Here is a 17,374-nt window from a genome sequence, read left to right as displayed (position 1 = left end):
GTTGGAGGGGATGTGGGAAAACTGGGACATTGATTCATTGTTGGTGGAGTTGTGAACGAATCCAACCATTTTGGAGAGTAGTTTGGAACTATGCTCAAAAAGTTATCAAACTGTGCATACCCTTTGATCCAGCAGTGTTCCTACTGGGATTATATCCCAAAGAGATTATAAAGAAGGGAAAGGGACCTGTATGTGCACGAATGTTTGTGGCAGCCCTTTTTGTAGTGGCTAGAAACTGGAAACTGAATGGATGTCCATCAGTTGGAGAATGGCTGAATAAATTGTGGTATATGAAAATTATGGAATATTACTGTTCTGTAAGAAATGACCAACAGGATGATTTCAGAAAGGCCTGGAGAGACTTACACGAACTGATGCTAAGTGAAATGAGCAGGACCAGGAGATCATTATATACTTCAACAACAATACTAGATGATGACCAGTCCTGATGGATCAGGCCATCCTCAGCAACGAGATCAACCAAATCATTTCTAATGGAGCAGTAATGAACTGAACTAGCTATACCCAGAAAAAGAACTCTGGGAGATGACTAAAAACCATTACATTGAATTCCCAGTCCCTATATTTATGCACACCTGCATCTTTGATTTCCTTCACAAGCTAATTGTACAATAATTCAGAGTCTGATTCTTTTTGTACAGCAAAATAATGTTGTGGTCATGTATACTTATTGTGTATCTAAGTTATATTTTAATATATTTAACATCTACTGGTCATCCTGCCATTTAGGGGAGGGGGTGGGGGTAAGAGGTGAAAAATTGGAACAAGAGGTTTGGCAATTGTTAATGCTGTAAAGTTATCCATGTATATATATCCTGTAAATTAAAGGCTATTAAATAAAAAAAATAAAAAAAAATAAAATAAAAAAAAAAAAGAAAATTACTTGATTTCTGTGCCATATTCTTTCTTTGTAATGACATAGTAGCCTTGTATAAATACTTCTAACTGAGCTCCCCCTTCCTGTTTTTTTTTTAAAGATTGAGAAGATATTTTGGGGAAAAAGAGGATAAGGGTACATCCTTAAAGTTTAGAAAGCAAATCTCCAGAAGGCCAGACCAAAGTTGCTGAAAGTCCTGCATACAGCTACTTCCTCCCTCACTGAATGCACAAAAATTTCAAATTGCCCCAAAAGGCAGATGCCCAAAGTCCTCTGAACAGAAAGACCCCACTGAATTGGGGTCTAGGAGTATGGTTTCTTCTTTCCTAATTATATGATCTTTGCTCTCTGGGGCCCTGTTTCCTTATCTGGGTCTGGACTAAATGATTTTTATGAGTCCTTCCACTGCTTATATTTCATGATTCCATGACTTCCTATATTGTTTTCAATAACAATCTTTTGGGTAAACAGAGTGGACCCCATTGTGTGATTCAAGATTAAAGAAAGCTTTCCCTATGTGTCCCCCCACCCAAAAAAATTCTCCCCTCATTGATCACTGTCTGGTGCCTAAAATTATTTTATTCTAGTTCCAATCCTCTAGGTTTAATTTTGATCCTTGGATTCACATCATCCTTTGGAAATATCACACCTATCGAGAGAGCAGACACATTAAATCATGAATCTCTTACTGAGAATGAGTTCAGCAGATCACAGGGAATGAATATCATTAGATGACAAAGGGTAGCTTTTGACAAGAAGATGGAAAACACATAAAGGAACTGAGTCAGAACCAGGACTAAAGGAGCAGGAAATTTATACAGGCAACTGCAAAAAGTAGGCTTAACAAAGAGAGAAACTTTGAAGTCATAAAGTTATCATTCAATCTTTGTGGTACATGTCCACATATATAAGTGCATGTTTATTAGTGCACATACATATATGTGTATGTGTGTGTGTATACATACATATACAAACTGAACTTTTAATTCCATTAGTGAGGAAACTCCCTTAAATTGCAATTTCTATGACATAAAGTCAGAAAGAACTAACTAGAAATTTTAAGAGATCGTATGACTTTCTCCAAGTTACATGCCCTTTTGCATCAGAGATGGGCCTTGAACCTGGATCTTCCTGGCTTTGAATCCATTCTATCCATTACTTCACTCTCCTTCTCTTATATATAAAATCCTATCTTTCTGCCCTGATGTGGGCCCCAAACTATCCCTTATGGTAAAAAAGCTCTGTCCGTGCAACACAATGACCAACGGCTCTCTGGAGGAGGAGAAGAAAGTATTCACAGCAAACAGAAAAAGTTTGGTTTCATAAAAGCTACCCCCTACCTACACAAAGGCTGTAAGACCAGGTGAGCTTGGCTGTCAGTCAGGTTTCCTGTTGAGAGCCTGATGTGGTTATAAAATCATTAAGGAAACCATGAAATTATTCTATTCCCATCAGTTCCAAATCCAGAACTGCTATCACTCTATTTTACCAAATTATTGAAAATGAGGTGGTTTTTTTTAAATAATATTGATGAGAAGATCCATACTTTTTCACTCTCTTCATAGGAGGGAATGAATGCAAAAGAAGATTACAATCCTATTAGTTTGAAATAATGACAAAAGATCAGAAGTTATAATGTGGGGGTTGAAAAATCATTGCAGCTGTTTTTTTGCTAATAAGAATTTATATAAAAATTTTAAGCTAGATTGCCCCTGCTCTCAGGGAGTTCACATTCTAATTGTTCACATACAAATAACATCATAAAAATCACCATGCTAATTCTTGCCTTTGGACAGTTCTTTTCAATTTTGAAAACACTTTATTGAGATTCTCATTTTAGACTATGAGACAATTAGATCATTTGAAAAATGGCGAAACTGAGGCACTAACTAGATCACAGAGTTAGTAATAAATTTAGAATTATAAATGCAATATAAGAGATCCTTTAATATGGTAGAAGGACCCTATATTTGGAGCCATAAGATTATAAATTTAAAGCTAGGAGGTAATTATACATCATAAAATTCAATGCCTTCATCTTATAGATAAGGAAACTGAAATCAAAAGAGGTTAAGAGAGTCACACAGTGTCTAAGGTAGGATTCAAATCCAGGTCTTCTGCCCCTCTACTACATCACTCTCATCCTTGTGAGAAAACACCAATTCAAATCCTGGCTCTATTCCTTAATAGTTGTATAATTTGATTTGGGACCCTGGAGATCATATTCCAAATCTCTTATCTTACAAATGAGAAAAATAAGAAATAGAGGTAAAATAACTTATACAAGATGACACTGTTTAGATTAGAAAAGTCAAGGCTAGAAAATAGGTAAAACCTATATAGATCGAAACAAACTTTATTTTTCAAACCATTCTTCAGAAGATTAGGAGGGTCATTGCCAGAATTTGGAGTGTTAGGAACAACAGATATAGGCTAGTTTTGAGAAGCACTGAATATAAACACACTGTGGGGATGGAGAGGGATGGAGATTGTGTATCTAGGAAGTAAGAAGAGGACACTGAACCCCTGGGAGGTTTAGAGATTGCTTTAGAACAACATCAAGAGGAAAACAAGAAAGGTAGAGTGATGTAGTCAGCACAGATGATCTAGGTTAAAGACATATATCAGTTATGTGACCCTGAGCAAATCCCTAAACTGGTCCTTTATCCCAAGCAACTCTAAGACTAAAAGTTGCGAAGCTAGTACATATCTACATTGGCAAAGGGAGTTTCCTCACTAGGAAACTATTTAGAATGATTAAATCACATGTCATGATTAAAATGAAAGAAAATCAAGGGAAGCCAAAGGATTCCCAAAAATAAATATAGAAATTCTACTCTGTTATCATTTTAAAGGACATTTGACAATTCCAGTGCCAAGAGGAAATTAAGACAATTTATAGGGGCTATTTTGGCCAAAATAATGTCAACAAATTTGACAATCTAAATGAAATGGGTGAATATCTACAAAAATATAAATTACCCAAACTGACAGAAGAAATAAAATATTTAAATAACCCAATCTTAGAAAAAGAAATTGAACAAGCTATTAATGTAGTTGGATTCACAAGCAAATTCTACCAAACATTTAAAGAATAATTAATTCCAATACTATATAAACTATTTGAGGAAATAGGCAAAAAAGGAATCCTATCAAATTCCTATTAAGACACAAATATGATGTTGATATCCAAACCAGGAAGAGCCAAAACAGAGAAAGAAAACCATAGACCAACATCCTTAATAATATTGGTGCAAAAATTTTATACTAGAATGTAGGCTGGTTCAATATTAGGAAAACTGTCAGGATAATTGACCATATGAACAACAGAAAATATAAAATTATCTTAATACAGAAAAAGTCTTTGATAAAATGCAGCACCAATTCCTACTAAAAAACACTATAGACAAAAGAATAAATGGAGCTTAATCTTAAAATTATATTTATCTAAAACTATCAGCAAGCATTGTATTGGGGTAAAGCAAAGATGTCCATTAGCACCTGTATTATTTAATATTGTACTAGACGGGTTAGCTATAGCAATAAGAGTAGAAAAAGAAGTTGAAGGAATTAGAATAGGCAATGAAGAAACAAAACTATCATTCTTTCTAGATGGTATGATGTTATACTTAGAAAATCCTAGAGAATCATCTAAAAAAACTACTTGAAATTATTAACAACTTTATCAAAGTTGAAAATATACAAAAATAATCCTACATAAATCATTAGTATTACTATATATTATAAAGTCCAATAGCAAGAGAGAGAGAAATTCCATTTAAAATAACTGTAGACTATATAAAACACTTGGAATTCACACTTGCTAAAACAAACCCACAAATTAAATGTACATAATTGTAGGATACTTTTCACACAAATAAGGTCATATCTAAGTAAATGGGAAAAATATTAATTGCTCATATAGATCAAGTCAATATAATAAAAATAACAATTCTATCTAAATTAATCTATTTAGCACCCTACCAAACTATCAAAAATTGTTTTTTAAAGCAGAAAAAATAATGACACAATTCATCTGGAAGAATAAAAGCTCAAGTCTATCAAGAATATCAATGAAAAAATGCAAAGAAAGATAACCAACTGTACCAGATCTCATGCTATATTATAAAGTGGTAATAATCTAGTACTGGCTAAGAAATAAAGTAGTAGATTAGTGAAATATTTTGAATCCAAACCACATTATAATAGATGACTATGGTAATATAATGTTTGATAAACTCAAAGATCCAAGTTTTTGGAGCAAAAATTCATTATTTAACAGAAATTGCTAGGAAAACTGGAAAACAGTTTAGCAGAAACTAGATATTGATCAACACCTCACATCTTATATCAAAATAAGATCAAAATAGGTATATCCACATAAAGGGTGATATCCTAAACAAATTAGGACAGCATGGAATAGTTTATTTGTAAGATTTATGGGTAAAAGAAGAATTTAGGACCAAAGGAGATATAGAGAGGATTATAAAATGTAAAATAGAACATTTTGGTTACATAAAATTAAAAAGTTTCTGCACAAAAAATCCCCACATTCAACCAAAATTATAAGGATAGCAAAGAACTAAGGGGGAATTTTCGCAATAAGTATTTCTGGTAAAGGCTTCATGTCTCAAATATATACAGAATTGAATCAAATATATAAAAATACAAGTCATTCTCCTATTGATGGATGGCCAAAAGATATGAGCAGGCAGGTTTAAGACAAAAAAAAAAATCAAAGTTATCTGTAGTCATATAAAAAATGTTCTAAATCACTATTGATCAGAGAAATGCAAATTAAAACACCAAATTAAAACCATCTCACTATCTGAGTGGTTTATAGGACAAAAAAAAAGGGGAAATGTTGAATGGTGAAGGGTTATGGGAAAAGTAAGACACATACACTGTTGGTGGAGTTTTGGAGAGCAATTTCAAACTAGGACTAAAGGGCTATAAATCTGTGCATATCCTTTGATTCAGAAATATTACTGTTAAATCTATATCCCAAAAACATCAAAAAGGGGGAGAGGGCAAGAATCTATTTGTTCAAAAATATTTATAGCAGCTATTTTTGTGGTGGCTAAGAATTAGAAATCAAAAAGATGCCTATTAATTGGCAAATGGTTAGACAAGCTGTGGTATATGATTATAATGTGATATTATCAGACTGTAAGAAATGACAAGCAAGATGATTTCATAAAAACCTGAAAAGACTTACATGAAGCTGTTGCATAGTGAAGCAAACAGAACAGAACCAGGGGAATATCGTACATGGTAACAGCAATATTGTCCAATGAACAACTTAGTTATTCTTAACAATACAATGAACTAAGACAATTCCAAAAAACTATGAAGTACATTATCTAACACCAGAAAAAAGAACTGATACTGATTAAATATAAACTGAAGCATGCTCTTTTTCATTTTCTTTCATTCCCTTTTTCTTTTATTTGAGCTTTTTCATACAAAATAACTAATATGGAAATGTTTTACATAATTGCACATGTATAACCTGAATCTCATTGCTTGACATCTTGGAGAGTGAGGAGAGAGGAAAAGAATTTGAAACTCAAAAGTTTAAGTAAAAATGTTTTTAAAATTGGAAAATCAAATTAAATTAATACATTAAAAAAATAAAGTTATAAAATGGAATTGAAACTCAAAAGATTTATACTTGAACCATGTACTAGCTCTGTGAGTTTTAACAAATCACTTCTGAACTTTCATTCCCTCATCTGTAAAATGGGTACCTCTGCCCTGCCTCCCGCAGAAGGCCAAAAAAGAAAATATGTTTTTAAATGCAAAACACTAAACATTTTTATTATTTCTTTCTCTTTCTATTCCTTCCTATTTTGCCTTTTTTCTTTGCTCCTTCTCTCTCTTAACTTGGAATCAAAAACCTGGATTTCAATATTACCACCACCAATTATTAAACATCTGACTACAGCAAAGTTAGTATCTCCGAACCTCAGTTTCCTCAACTAAAAAGGGGGAAAATAATAATTTCATTACTTACTTCACAAGGTTGTTGTAAAGGAAACATTTTGTGAATTATAAAGTGCTTCATCAATCCCTTCCTTCTCTTTCTCCTTTTCTTTTTCAAACCAAATTAAATGCTGTGAAAAGTCAGTGCAATTAAGGAAACAGATTGTGCTGTATTCAAAGGCATTTACCCATAAAAGTGATTTAGTTGTGGTAATAAGCAACTAAGAATCCTATTAATGCTAATGAAGCCCTATTCCTCCCAGAGTCTTATAAGAATGTTTATTCTTCTAGACCTGGGTTTGGGAGGGGTGGGAGAAGATAGGAGGTATAAGCCAGTGTTTGGTAAGTGGCACTGCCACATGCCATAGTAATTGAAAGTCACTATTGCCATCTTTCACGGAGCTGTCTCTGAGGACACCTGATGCCTGCTTTGACTGTTCCCTCCCTCTGTGCCAAGCACTTGATGCAGAAAGGTCATTTTCATCCAGACTTTCTGAACAAAACTCCTTTCCCATTGCCAAGGAAATAGTCCTACTGATCAGCAAAAAGCTTCAAATGAAGAAAGAGAGTGCTGTGAGAGGAACAAGGCTTCCTGGCCTAATAATTGGAGTCCAAGGTCAGCAGTCTGAAAAGAGAAAATTTACCAGGTATCCTGGTGCCACATATCTGTCGCTCTTAAAGTTATGCAGTGGTTTGGGAGAAAGCTCAGAAACAAACAAAATACTGACCTCTGTGCACCTTATTGGAAATGATTTACTATTCTTTCCAAGAAATAAATAAATCCCCTCTCAAATATTTTAACTTTATAAGACACTACTAGTCTTTTCTGCAAGAAGGATATATACTGGAGAACCATGTTATAATGAAATCCTCCTGAATGTACCTCTCCAGTTTTCAGAGGTGGGGATATACTATCAGAAACAATTGCTGAGTTCATTGATTTCACTGAATTACTTTCCTTCCCCACACCTTTCTTTTTTAAAATTTTTGCTGCAATGGATGGCTCAATGGATGAGGGAGAAGGATTCAAAACTGGATTCCATTCTTAATTTTGAATCCTAGAAAACTAAGGAGGGTAAGCTTTTGTAGAAGAAATTAAATTAAAATGAAATTAAAACAAAAAGTTACCAATAAAATTTTTTAAAGATTTTTTAAATGAAAATATTTTAGTATCCCTAAGCCACTAGAAAAGGGGTACAAAAGAGACTCTGACTTTATCACCACAAACCTAAGCAGGTTACAACCTGGGATAGTAGTTTTCTACATCTTTAAGACAGAGATAAGAATGTCTTGTCCATCTTCCTCTTGATATTTAAAGGTCTCTGGCTTCCACCTTCCTTTCTAAACTTTTTGTGCACTGCCCCCCTCCTTGAATGCTATGATTCACTTAAACAGTTCTACCTGCAGCTCCCTGAACCAATTATCTCTTTTCACCTATATTTTTGCGCAATCTGTTTCCATGCTTGAAATAAATACCCTTAACATGGCTTCAGTGTCTCTGTATCCCAAAGAAATCGTAAAAGAGGGGAAAGAAAGCCTATGTACAGAAATGTTCACCCTTTTTGTAGTGGCAAGAAACTAGAAATTAAGTGGATACCTTTCAACTGGAGAATAGCTGAGAAAAAGTTATGATGTATGAATGAAATGGAATATTATTGTTCTATAAGAAATGATCAGCAGGATGATTTCAGAAAAGCCTAGAGACTTACATGAATTGATGCTGAGTAAAGTGAGCAGAATTAAGATAACATTATATACAGCAACAAGATCATGTGATGATCCTCTGTGGTGGACTTGGCTCTTTTCAACAATGTGGTGATTCAAGGCAATTCCAGTAGACTTGTGATAGAAGGTGCCTTCTGTATCCAGAGAGAGAACTTTGAAAACTGAATGTGGACCGAAGCATAACATTTTCACCTTTTTGTCGTTGTTTGGTTGATTGTTTTTTTCCTCCCATGATCTTTTCCTTCTTGATCTGATTTTTCTTGCATAGCATGATAAATTTGAAAATGTGTTTAGAACTGCATGTTTAACCTGTATCAGATTGCTTGCTGTCTTGGGGAAGAGGGAAAGAGGAGGGAGGGAGAAAATTTTGGAACACAGTATTTTACAAAGGTGAATATTGAAGGTTATGTTTGCATGTATTTGGAAAAATAAAATACGATTGGAAAAAAAAAAAAGAATCCCTAGTCTCTTTGAAAGATCAGGTCATGTGCCATCTCCTGAAGAAAGTTTGCTCTGATCTTCCACCTCTTATTTTTTTCACCTTTCATTCTCCCCTCCCAGTTTGTAATATTCTCTTCCTACATAAATATCTTTCTAAATATCTCTCCCCAGACATATCAAATCTTTTTTTGGAAACTAAGAATTTTGTTTTATCTTGTCTTTGTGAACTGATAAAGAGTGAAGTGAACAGAACTGGAAAAGTAATTTGTATTATCACAACCCAATATTACAAAAATGAACATACAGACATATAAACTAATGAAGAATTAAATTAGTAAAGCCAAGAGAACAATTTATACAATAACAACTAAACTATACATTTAAAAACACATTTTGAAGGCTGTTAAAAAGTAAGGTCTATGATGAAACATGCTGTTAAGCTGTAGATGTGTAACTGTGTACATTTCTGTATACAGCCAATGAGGAAATTCACTTTACTTGACTATGCATAATTGTTATAAGTTATTTGTTGTTCTTGTTTTTTGTTGGGGTTTTTTTTTTCAATAGGGTGAGGAGAAAAAGAAAACAGATTTCTGCGCATACTTTTTTTAATAGAGAGGAGGGGTGGGAAGGCTGCCAATGTCAAATGTTATGAGTGCTTTCAGATGAGATCACTGTAATTGTTAGTTTTGCTTTTTTTTTTTTTTTTTTTTTTTTACTGTTGCAAGAGATCTCAGAATGGGGATAATTGTAAATGCATATAATAAAAAATTACTGTGACTTTTAGTAAATAAATAAATGTTTGCTGAATGAACAAATAAATGCCATTGTAGTAAAAATAATGTAAGGCTAGAACAAAATACCTATTTCATAGATTCAACAATGAAACTAACAAGGTCACTGATAACCCAGATAATTTTTTTGGTTCCACAGCCAGGCCATTCTCATCTCTCTTATATGCTTTAGAACTTGAAAGGTGCCTTAGAGATCTCCAAGTCCAAACTTCTTCTTTAAAGATTAATGAAAATGAGATATAAAGAGTCTCAATGACTTACCCAGAACTGCATAACAAAAATAAAGGAAAAAGTCAGGCTGCAAAGCCAGGTCTTCTGACTTCATATCCCTTGTTTATTGAACTAAAACATGCTACCCAATAGCTCTATGGTAAGTAGGGAAAGAAGACACAGGAAGGGAGAGGCAGTGAAATTATTTGTGAAAGGCCACACAGATAATAAACAGATTTAAGAAAGTGTGTGTGCGTGGGGGGGAGAGGGGGGGAGAGAGAGAGAGAGAGAGAGAGATTTAATTTGGTAGTCTTTGCCTTAAGTTACTATCACAATATTGAAGTAAAACTTGAGATGTTACAATATTTATCTGTTAGAGTATCGATGAATTATAAATGATCTGTTCCAAAGAGTTCCTCCCTCTAAACCTTAAAAAACTAGATTATTTTTCTATCCAACACTATTCACTTTTTTTTTTCTTTCTGGTAGAAAGCACCAAGAGAGGAACAACTGCATTTAAACTGATTTTCAGAGTTAATCTAAATGTTTTCAAATCAACTGAGGAAAGCTTGAGGCTATCCTAAGAAAAATGCAAACATGTTAGTTTTCACATGTATTAAATTACTGGGTTTGATTCAATTTGATGATCCCTACAATCCATCCTTTCCTGCACCAAATCCTTTGAATCCTATGTCAGGCAGCATTCATATCCTGAACTGTAAAAGTGATCAATATTATATAGTCACAAATGTGAGGATAAAATTGAGGGGAAAGCTAAACATTCTAGTTGTCTCTCTTCTCCAATGTTTCCAAAGCACTTTTATCTTTTTATCTTCTTTGATCTCATCATATTCTACTTCATATTCTACTTACTTATATGTCTTAACCCCACCCTCAGCTCTCCTCTGTAAAAAATAATCTCCATAAAGACATATATCATTTTAATCTTTATATCTTCAGTGCCTTGTACAAAGAAAGGATAAATGTTTGTTGAAATGAAATAAATATAGCAAAATTCATTTAAATAGGGGGGGTATAACAATCACTTTACATTTGAGTAGTTTTCAAAGCACTTTCATATCCATAATTTCATATAATTCTGGTAATAGCACATGAAAGAAGAGAGGGATTATTTCCCTCACTTAAAGAGGAGAAAACTGAGGTTTATTTCCAGACAACTTGGCATCAGAGTGCTTTAGAGGTGGAATTTTTAGCATAAAGAATGATAGATATGATGTTATTTAAAACTTGTCCTAATGTTTCAAGGCCATCACCTTTTTTTATTGACCATTCAAAGCCCTCTTTTAGACTATAATCTCAATGGAACCCACCACAATTCTGTCACATCCCAATTTTACAATCTCTTAAATGGTGATAATAGTACCTTCCCTACTTCCCTGAATAGAATACTAAGATGAAAACAGAAAACTGTTTCTAAAGGTGACTTGAAAAATGTTAAGTATTCCACAACAGTTTCAAAGTAGATACCTTCTCAATATTGACAAGTAGGAGACATCTCAGAAGATACAAAACCTTAATTCAAGTAACTAAAAGGAAGTCAGATTCACAACAATCCTCAGAAAGTTTGAGCTCTAGGCATGTCCTTTAAGAAATTAATTAAAAGGATTGCCTCAGAAGGGGAATATGCAGCATTAGGGAAATGGATATGGAATTGTCTCCAAAGTCTTTGAATTCCAAAAGGTTTTTTTTTTCATATAGAGTAGATATTTGTCACTTCCCTAAGGCCTTGACATCAATGAAGAAGTGAATAATATAGAAAAAGAGAAGTAGCTAAGTAGAGTGAGAAAAAAGGAATACAAGTGTCAGTTGTTTTCGATTCTCAGCTCTGAAGTCTGGAAAAAACAAGGAAGGAAGGTTGATATGGACAACAGCATGTGGGTATCTCCATTCTGGAGATGTGTCAATGATTTTAAAATCAGAATCAGAACCAGGTTTGATGACAAATATCTGTAATTCTGCTACTGGGAGAGACTGGTGATTCTCTCAAGTTCAGGGGTTCTGGGCTACATTTAGTCAGGCTATCAATAAACATTTATTAAACACCTAATATGTGGCAGACACTGAGTTAAGCAATGGAGATACAAAAAGAAGCAAATGATAGTACCTGTCCTCAAGGAACTAATAATCTAACAAAGGAGAAAATAAGCAAATAAATATACACAAATACACTAACACAGAATAAATGGGAAATCTTAAAATGGAAAGCACTAAAATTGAGAGGGGTTGGGAAAGGTTTCCTATAGAAGATGATATTAGAGAAGAGAGTTAGGACTTAAAGGAAGCCAGGGAAGCCTGTAGGTGGAGATGAGGAAAGAAAGCATTCTAAGCATGTGAGACACACAGAAGGAAAAAAAGACAGAAGAGCAAGGTCAGTGTCATTGGATGGAAGACTATATGGTAGGGAGTTAAATTTAAGGAGACTGGGAAAGTAGGAGGAGGCTATCTTAGAAGGGGCTTTGGAGACCAACCAGAAGGTTTTCTCCTTAATTCTAAAGGCAATCAGAAGTCACTGAAGTCTACTTAGTGAGGAGATGGAGTGACATGGTCTGATCTGAGCTCTAAGAAAACCATTTTGATAGATAAATGGAGAATAGATTGGAGTCAGGAAAGACTTGAGGCAGGCAGACACACCAGCAAACTAGTGCAATAATGTGGACATGACGTGATAAAGGGCTGCATTAAAATAGTGACAGAGGAGAAAAGGGGACATATTTGAGTGATATGGCAAAGATGAAATTGATAGACTTTAGCAATAGATTAAATGTGGGGCTGTGAAAGACAATGAAGGAGACACTTAAGTGAACACTTAATAAGGAACTGGGAAAATGGTGTTGCCCTCAACAGAAATAGGGAAGTGAAAGGAAAGAATTTGGAAGGAAAGACAATAAAATTCAATTTTGACATAATGAGCTTAAGATGTCTATAGAATTTTCAGTTCAAGATGCCTAAAAGGTAGTTGGAAATGCAATATGTAAAGCCAGCCAAAGTTGGATGAGTAGATTTGAGAATCATTGGCAGAGATGATGCTAATGAGATCACCAAGTGAAGTTGTGTAGAGGGAGGAAAAAAAGGAGATATGGGACAGAACCCATAGAGGGCATGATTTGGATGAGGATCCAGAAAAGGAGGCCAAAAAGATGTCAGGTAGAAGGAGATCCAAAAGAATGTTTTCTCAGAAATCTAGAGAGAACAAAGTATCAAAGAGGAAAGAGTGATCAACATTGTCAAAAGCTATCAAGAAATTGAGAAGAATGATTGAGAAAACATTATTGAAGTAGGCAACTAACAGGTCATTGATGACTTTGAAGAGAGCAGTTTCAGTGGATTAGTGAAGGCAAACTATAAGAGGAACCAAAGACAAAATAGGAGTCACTTGTTGTACAACGAGAAGAAATGCAAAGGTTTAGAGGAACTACTGTGGAGAGTGAGATAATAAAGTCAATAAGGGAAGAATAGTAAGTTTGCCTAGCAACCATGAGTGTCCATTTGAGATTATGTAATATAAATTTGTAGTGAATTCAACAAGAATGTGTAAGAACAAAGGTAGAAGATAGTAAATATTGAGGTTTGGCAGGATATAATCAGCAATATAAGAGATGTAGGGATTCAAGAGCAGAGGACACTATAGAATTGAACAGATTCATCAAGGGGTCAAGATGAGGAAAATTGAAAAAAAGTGTCAAGTACAGGGGCGATGATCTGAGACATTGAGGTACTGAAGGACACAGTATGGATAAAGAGTAGGGTTTGATAAGGGAAGACATAGAAAAAGCAAATAAATTATGGTCATATCCAGAGATTTTAGGATTCTTGAACATAGTGGTGAAACATTTGTAGGTGATGGCAAGATCAAGGGTATGACCATCTTTGTGTATAGCTGAGGTAGTATCATGAGAAAATGAGTGGGTCGAGGAACTGAGTGGTTAGGATATTTGAGGGAAAGTGTGTATATAGACATCTGTGTGTGTGTGTTATATATTGCATTGTATATGTATATGTTGTATATATGTGTTGAAGGCCCCAAGTATGAAGAAAGGTATTGGAGAACACAGAAAAATTGTGAGCTAGGTATCAAACTCTTTGAAGAAGGAAGGAGAGTGACAAGGAGGTCTATAGATGACAGCTAGCAGTGATTGGGTGGTAAATATTAATTGAAAAAAGCTCAAATAAAGGAAGTGACCAAAAGGTATATAAATAACAGCTCCTAGGATTTCAATTGGATGGTAAATATGAACTGTATAAATCTCAAAGATGAAGAGATTACTGAGTAGTCGAGCAAGGGGAAAATCTAGAAGAGTAACGAGGAGCAAAGATTACCCCAACTCCCCCTTCCCTCTCAGTGAGCTGAGGGGAATGAGTGAAGAGTGAGACCACTACTGAAAAGAGAGGCCAGAGAGTTTATGTCATCAGGGGGAAGTTAAAATTCATTGATAGCTAAAAGATAGAAAAAGCTATTTTATCCCAACTTGACACAAGTTATAAGGGCTAAAGTCAATAGAATATCTACACTGTCTGACACTAATATGGTTGGATACCCAGGGGTGGAGGACCACTGAGCTATCTAAGAAGGGTCAAACCAACCAAGAAAAGAAATACTGAACAGATTAAATGTCTATGCTGATAAGCATTAGCTCAATGGGCAACCAATGTACTTTCAGTCTAGGTAAAAAAAAAGGGAGACAGTCTAAAAGAACAAAAAATAAGAATGACAGAATTTAAGAGTTGGAAGGAAAGCTTCCATTTAATACAAAGAAACAGCCATGTAGTACAAAACATACATGAAAGAAATACCCACTTTAACAAATCTGGATAAGTCTTCACTCAACATCAATTTGAAGATTTTTAAGGAAGAAGAAAAAAAACTCTCCACCTCAGAGGCCATTATACTCTGGATAGTTCCAACTGTAAGAGAAGATTTTCTGACATAAAACTTTAATCTTTGCAACCTCTACCTCTGCTTTGGATTCTTCTTACTGCATCCAAATAGAACAACAATTAGAGCATTTCTATAGTACTTTAAGAGTTACAAAATATGTTGTCTATCATCTCATTTGATCCTCAAAATAACCCTGAGGATGAAATAAGTTGAGGGACCTGCTTAGGATCACATAGTTAATAAATGACTGAGGAAGCTTTGAATTCAGGTCTTCTTGACTCCATGCTCAGCATTGTAATCATGCTGCCCCCCAAAAAAACAAACAATATTTAAGGATAGTTATAATCATCCTCCTCTCACCATCATCACCCAGTCTTTTCTTCTCTGGGTCACTCAAGGTCCTTTGTCATCTACTTTCTGTCCCCTTGGAATATCCTCCAGCTTACCAATATCATATGGTGCCCAGAACTGAACACAACCCTCTTGATGTGGTCAAGCCACAGAGGAGACATTAGAGTACAGTGGGGAGACAGTATGATGCCATAGAATAAAGTGCCAGAATTAAGATACACTTCTGACACTCACTGGGTAAGTCATTTCCATTCCCTAGGCCTTAGTATCTTCAAGATATCTTACATATCTTCAAGATACAACATATCTTCAAGAACAAAAGAAAACTGAGCTAAATGATTTCTAAGATTCCTTCCCATTCAAAAATTCAATCGACCCTAGCTTCCCTTTCTATAAATTGGAAATAAAAACATTTTCATTGAGTACCTCACAGGTTCTTTCTGAAGAAGACATTTTAGAAATCTTAGGGTGAACTAGAAATGTGAAGGGCTCTTATGATTCTAAATTGATGATTGGGAACATTTGCCTTAAAGGGTAATAACCAACCATAAGTCTAACGCCTATAATTTTTGTTAGGAAGAGAAAGAAGAAAACTTTTCTAAAGCAAAGGGCATTATGGCAGGTGGTGCTGAGAAACCTTGGAAACCTAGATTTGTAAGCTACATGGCATTCAACTCCAAATTACAGGCTGAGAAAATAAAATCATTTCTCATTTAGAAATTAATTAGGTTTCCTGGTGTTGGCTAAGCCCTGGTTGACTTTGTGTATTTTTTCCAGACACATTGCAAGCTGACTGACTGTGCATGTTCAATTAAATGTCTGGATAAGAGCAGGCTCCCTGTGGAATAGTTGTAAAAGCTCCAGTTGGGGAAGGGGGGGGGGGGAGAAAGCTGGGTTTTTTCTTTTTATTCTAAGATTTTCAGGACTAGGCTTCTGGAACATGAATATTGATTCTTAATTCTGCTCCCTTTTGAAACTAATTCATCCTTTACAAGGCTACAGAATGTGCTAATGTTTCAGACAAGGCTTATCCTTTGGAACTCTGAGTTTGGTAAAGTGCTGAATATTTAGATCCTAGATTCTGGCCCGTCTAGACAGAATTGTTAACCATCCTCTCTTACAAATCAGACATGGAAAATGGAGTGCCTGGTATAATCATCCCTTGCAATTACATAGTGCTTCAGAAATCTCAAAACCTTTTTACATACATTATCGAAACCAACACAGAGTTTTCAAGTACAATTTTGTTATGGTTATTTTAGTGGGGCTGAATGAATGCTTTTATCTCCCTAGAAAATTAAAGGTCACCCACTCTTGAAGAGAAAGGTTCAGCACAATATAGTAAAAACAAGATGGTCCCTAAAATTTGGACTCTAATTTCAGGTCTTTTCCTAACTAATGCCTAGCATAGTGCTTTACACATAATAGGTGATATTGATCACACACACATATACATGCAAACATTATACAATAAATAGAATGCACCATTTGGAGTCCAGAAGGCCTGAACTCAAATTCTGCCTTAGGTATTTATTAGCTGTGTGGTCCTGGACAAATCATTTAACTTCTGTTTCCCCATCTGTAAAAGGAAATTAATAACAGCACTTACTTCCTGGGACTGTTTTGAGGATTAGAGATAATATTTGTAAAGTACTTTGTAAATATTGTGATGCTATATGGATGCTAACTATTATTATTATTGAGGGCAAAAGAAGGAAAATGATTTGCCCAAGTTTAAGTAGATTGTAAGTGACTAAGTTAGGATTAGAACTCAAAGTCTCCGACTATAAAGATAGTGATTCTTCTTTCCATTATATCACATAATTTTGGACAAGAGAAAGCATACATAGAAGGAGTTGTACCCCAGGGATTAAGCCTAGGAGTAAATCAGAGGCACGTGGTGCCTAGGATTACTCATATGGGCCTATTTAGAAATGCACACAGACACACAGAAACACACAAACTTGATGTGACCTCCGTTATATGTAAACCATGAGATGCTATTTAGTTTTCTCATTGAAGAATCCAAGATTCATGTGCATTCTCTGAAAGAAAACAAACAAATTTCCAACC

At 34.8% G+C, this 17,374-nt stretch overlaps 1 protein-coding gene across 1 annotated transcript in view; it reads right to left on the bottom strand.

Moving 5' to 3' along the window:
- Positions 1 to 17,374, bottom strand: part of TMEM114 (transmembrane protein 114) — a 49,472-nt gene that overhangs the window by 11,407 nt on the left and 20,691 nt on the right. The gene's annotated exons all lie outside the window — the stretch shown is intronic.

The sequence above is a fragment of the Sarcophilus harrisii genome, chromosome 1, assembly GCF_902635505.1.
Source record: "Sarcophilus harrisii chromosome 1, mSarHar1.11, whole genome shotgun sequence".
Classification (NCBI taxonomy): domain Eukaryota; kingdom Metazoa; phylum Chordata; class Mammalia; order Dasyuromorphia; family Dasyuridae; genus Sarcophilus; species Sarcophilus harrisii.
The sequence above is the reverse complement of the archived record's forward strand: the minus strand, read 5'-3'. Positions and strand labels throughout refer to the sequence as shown.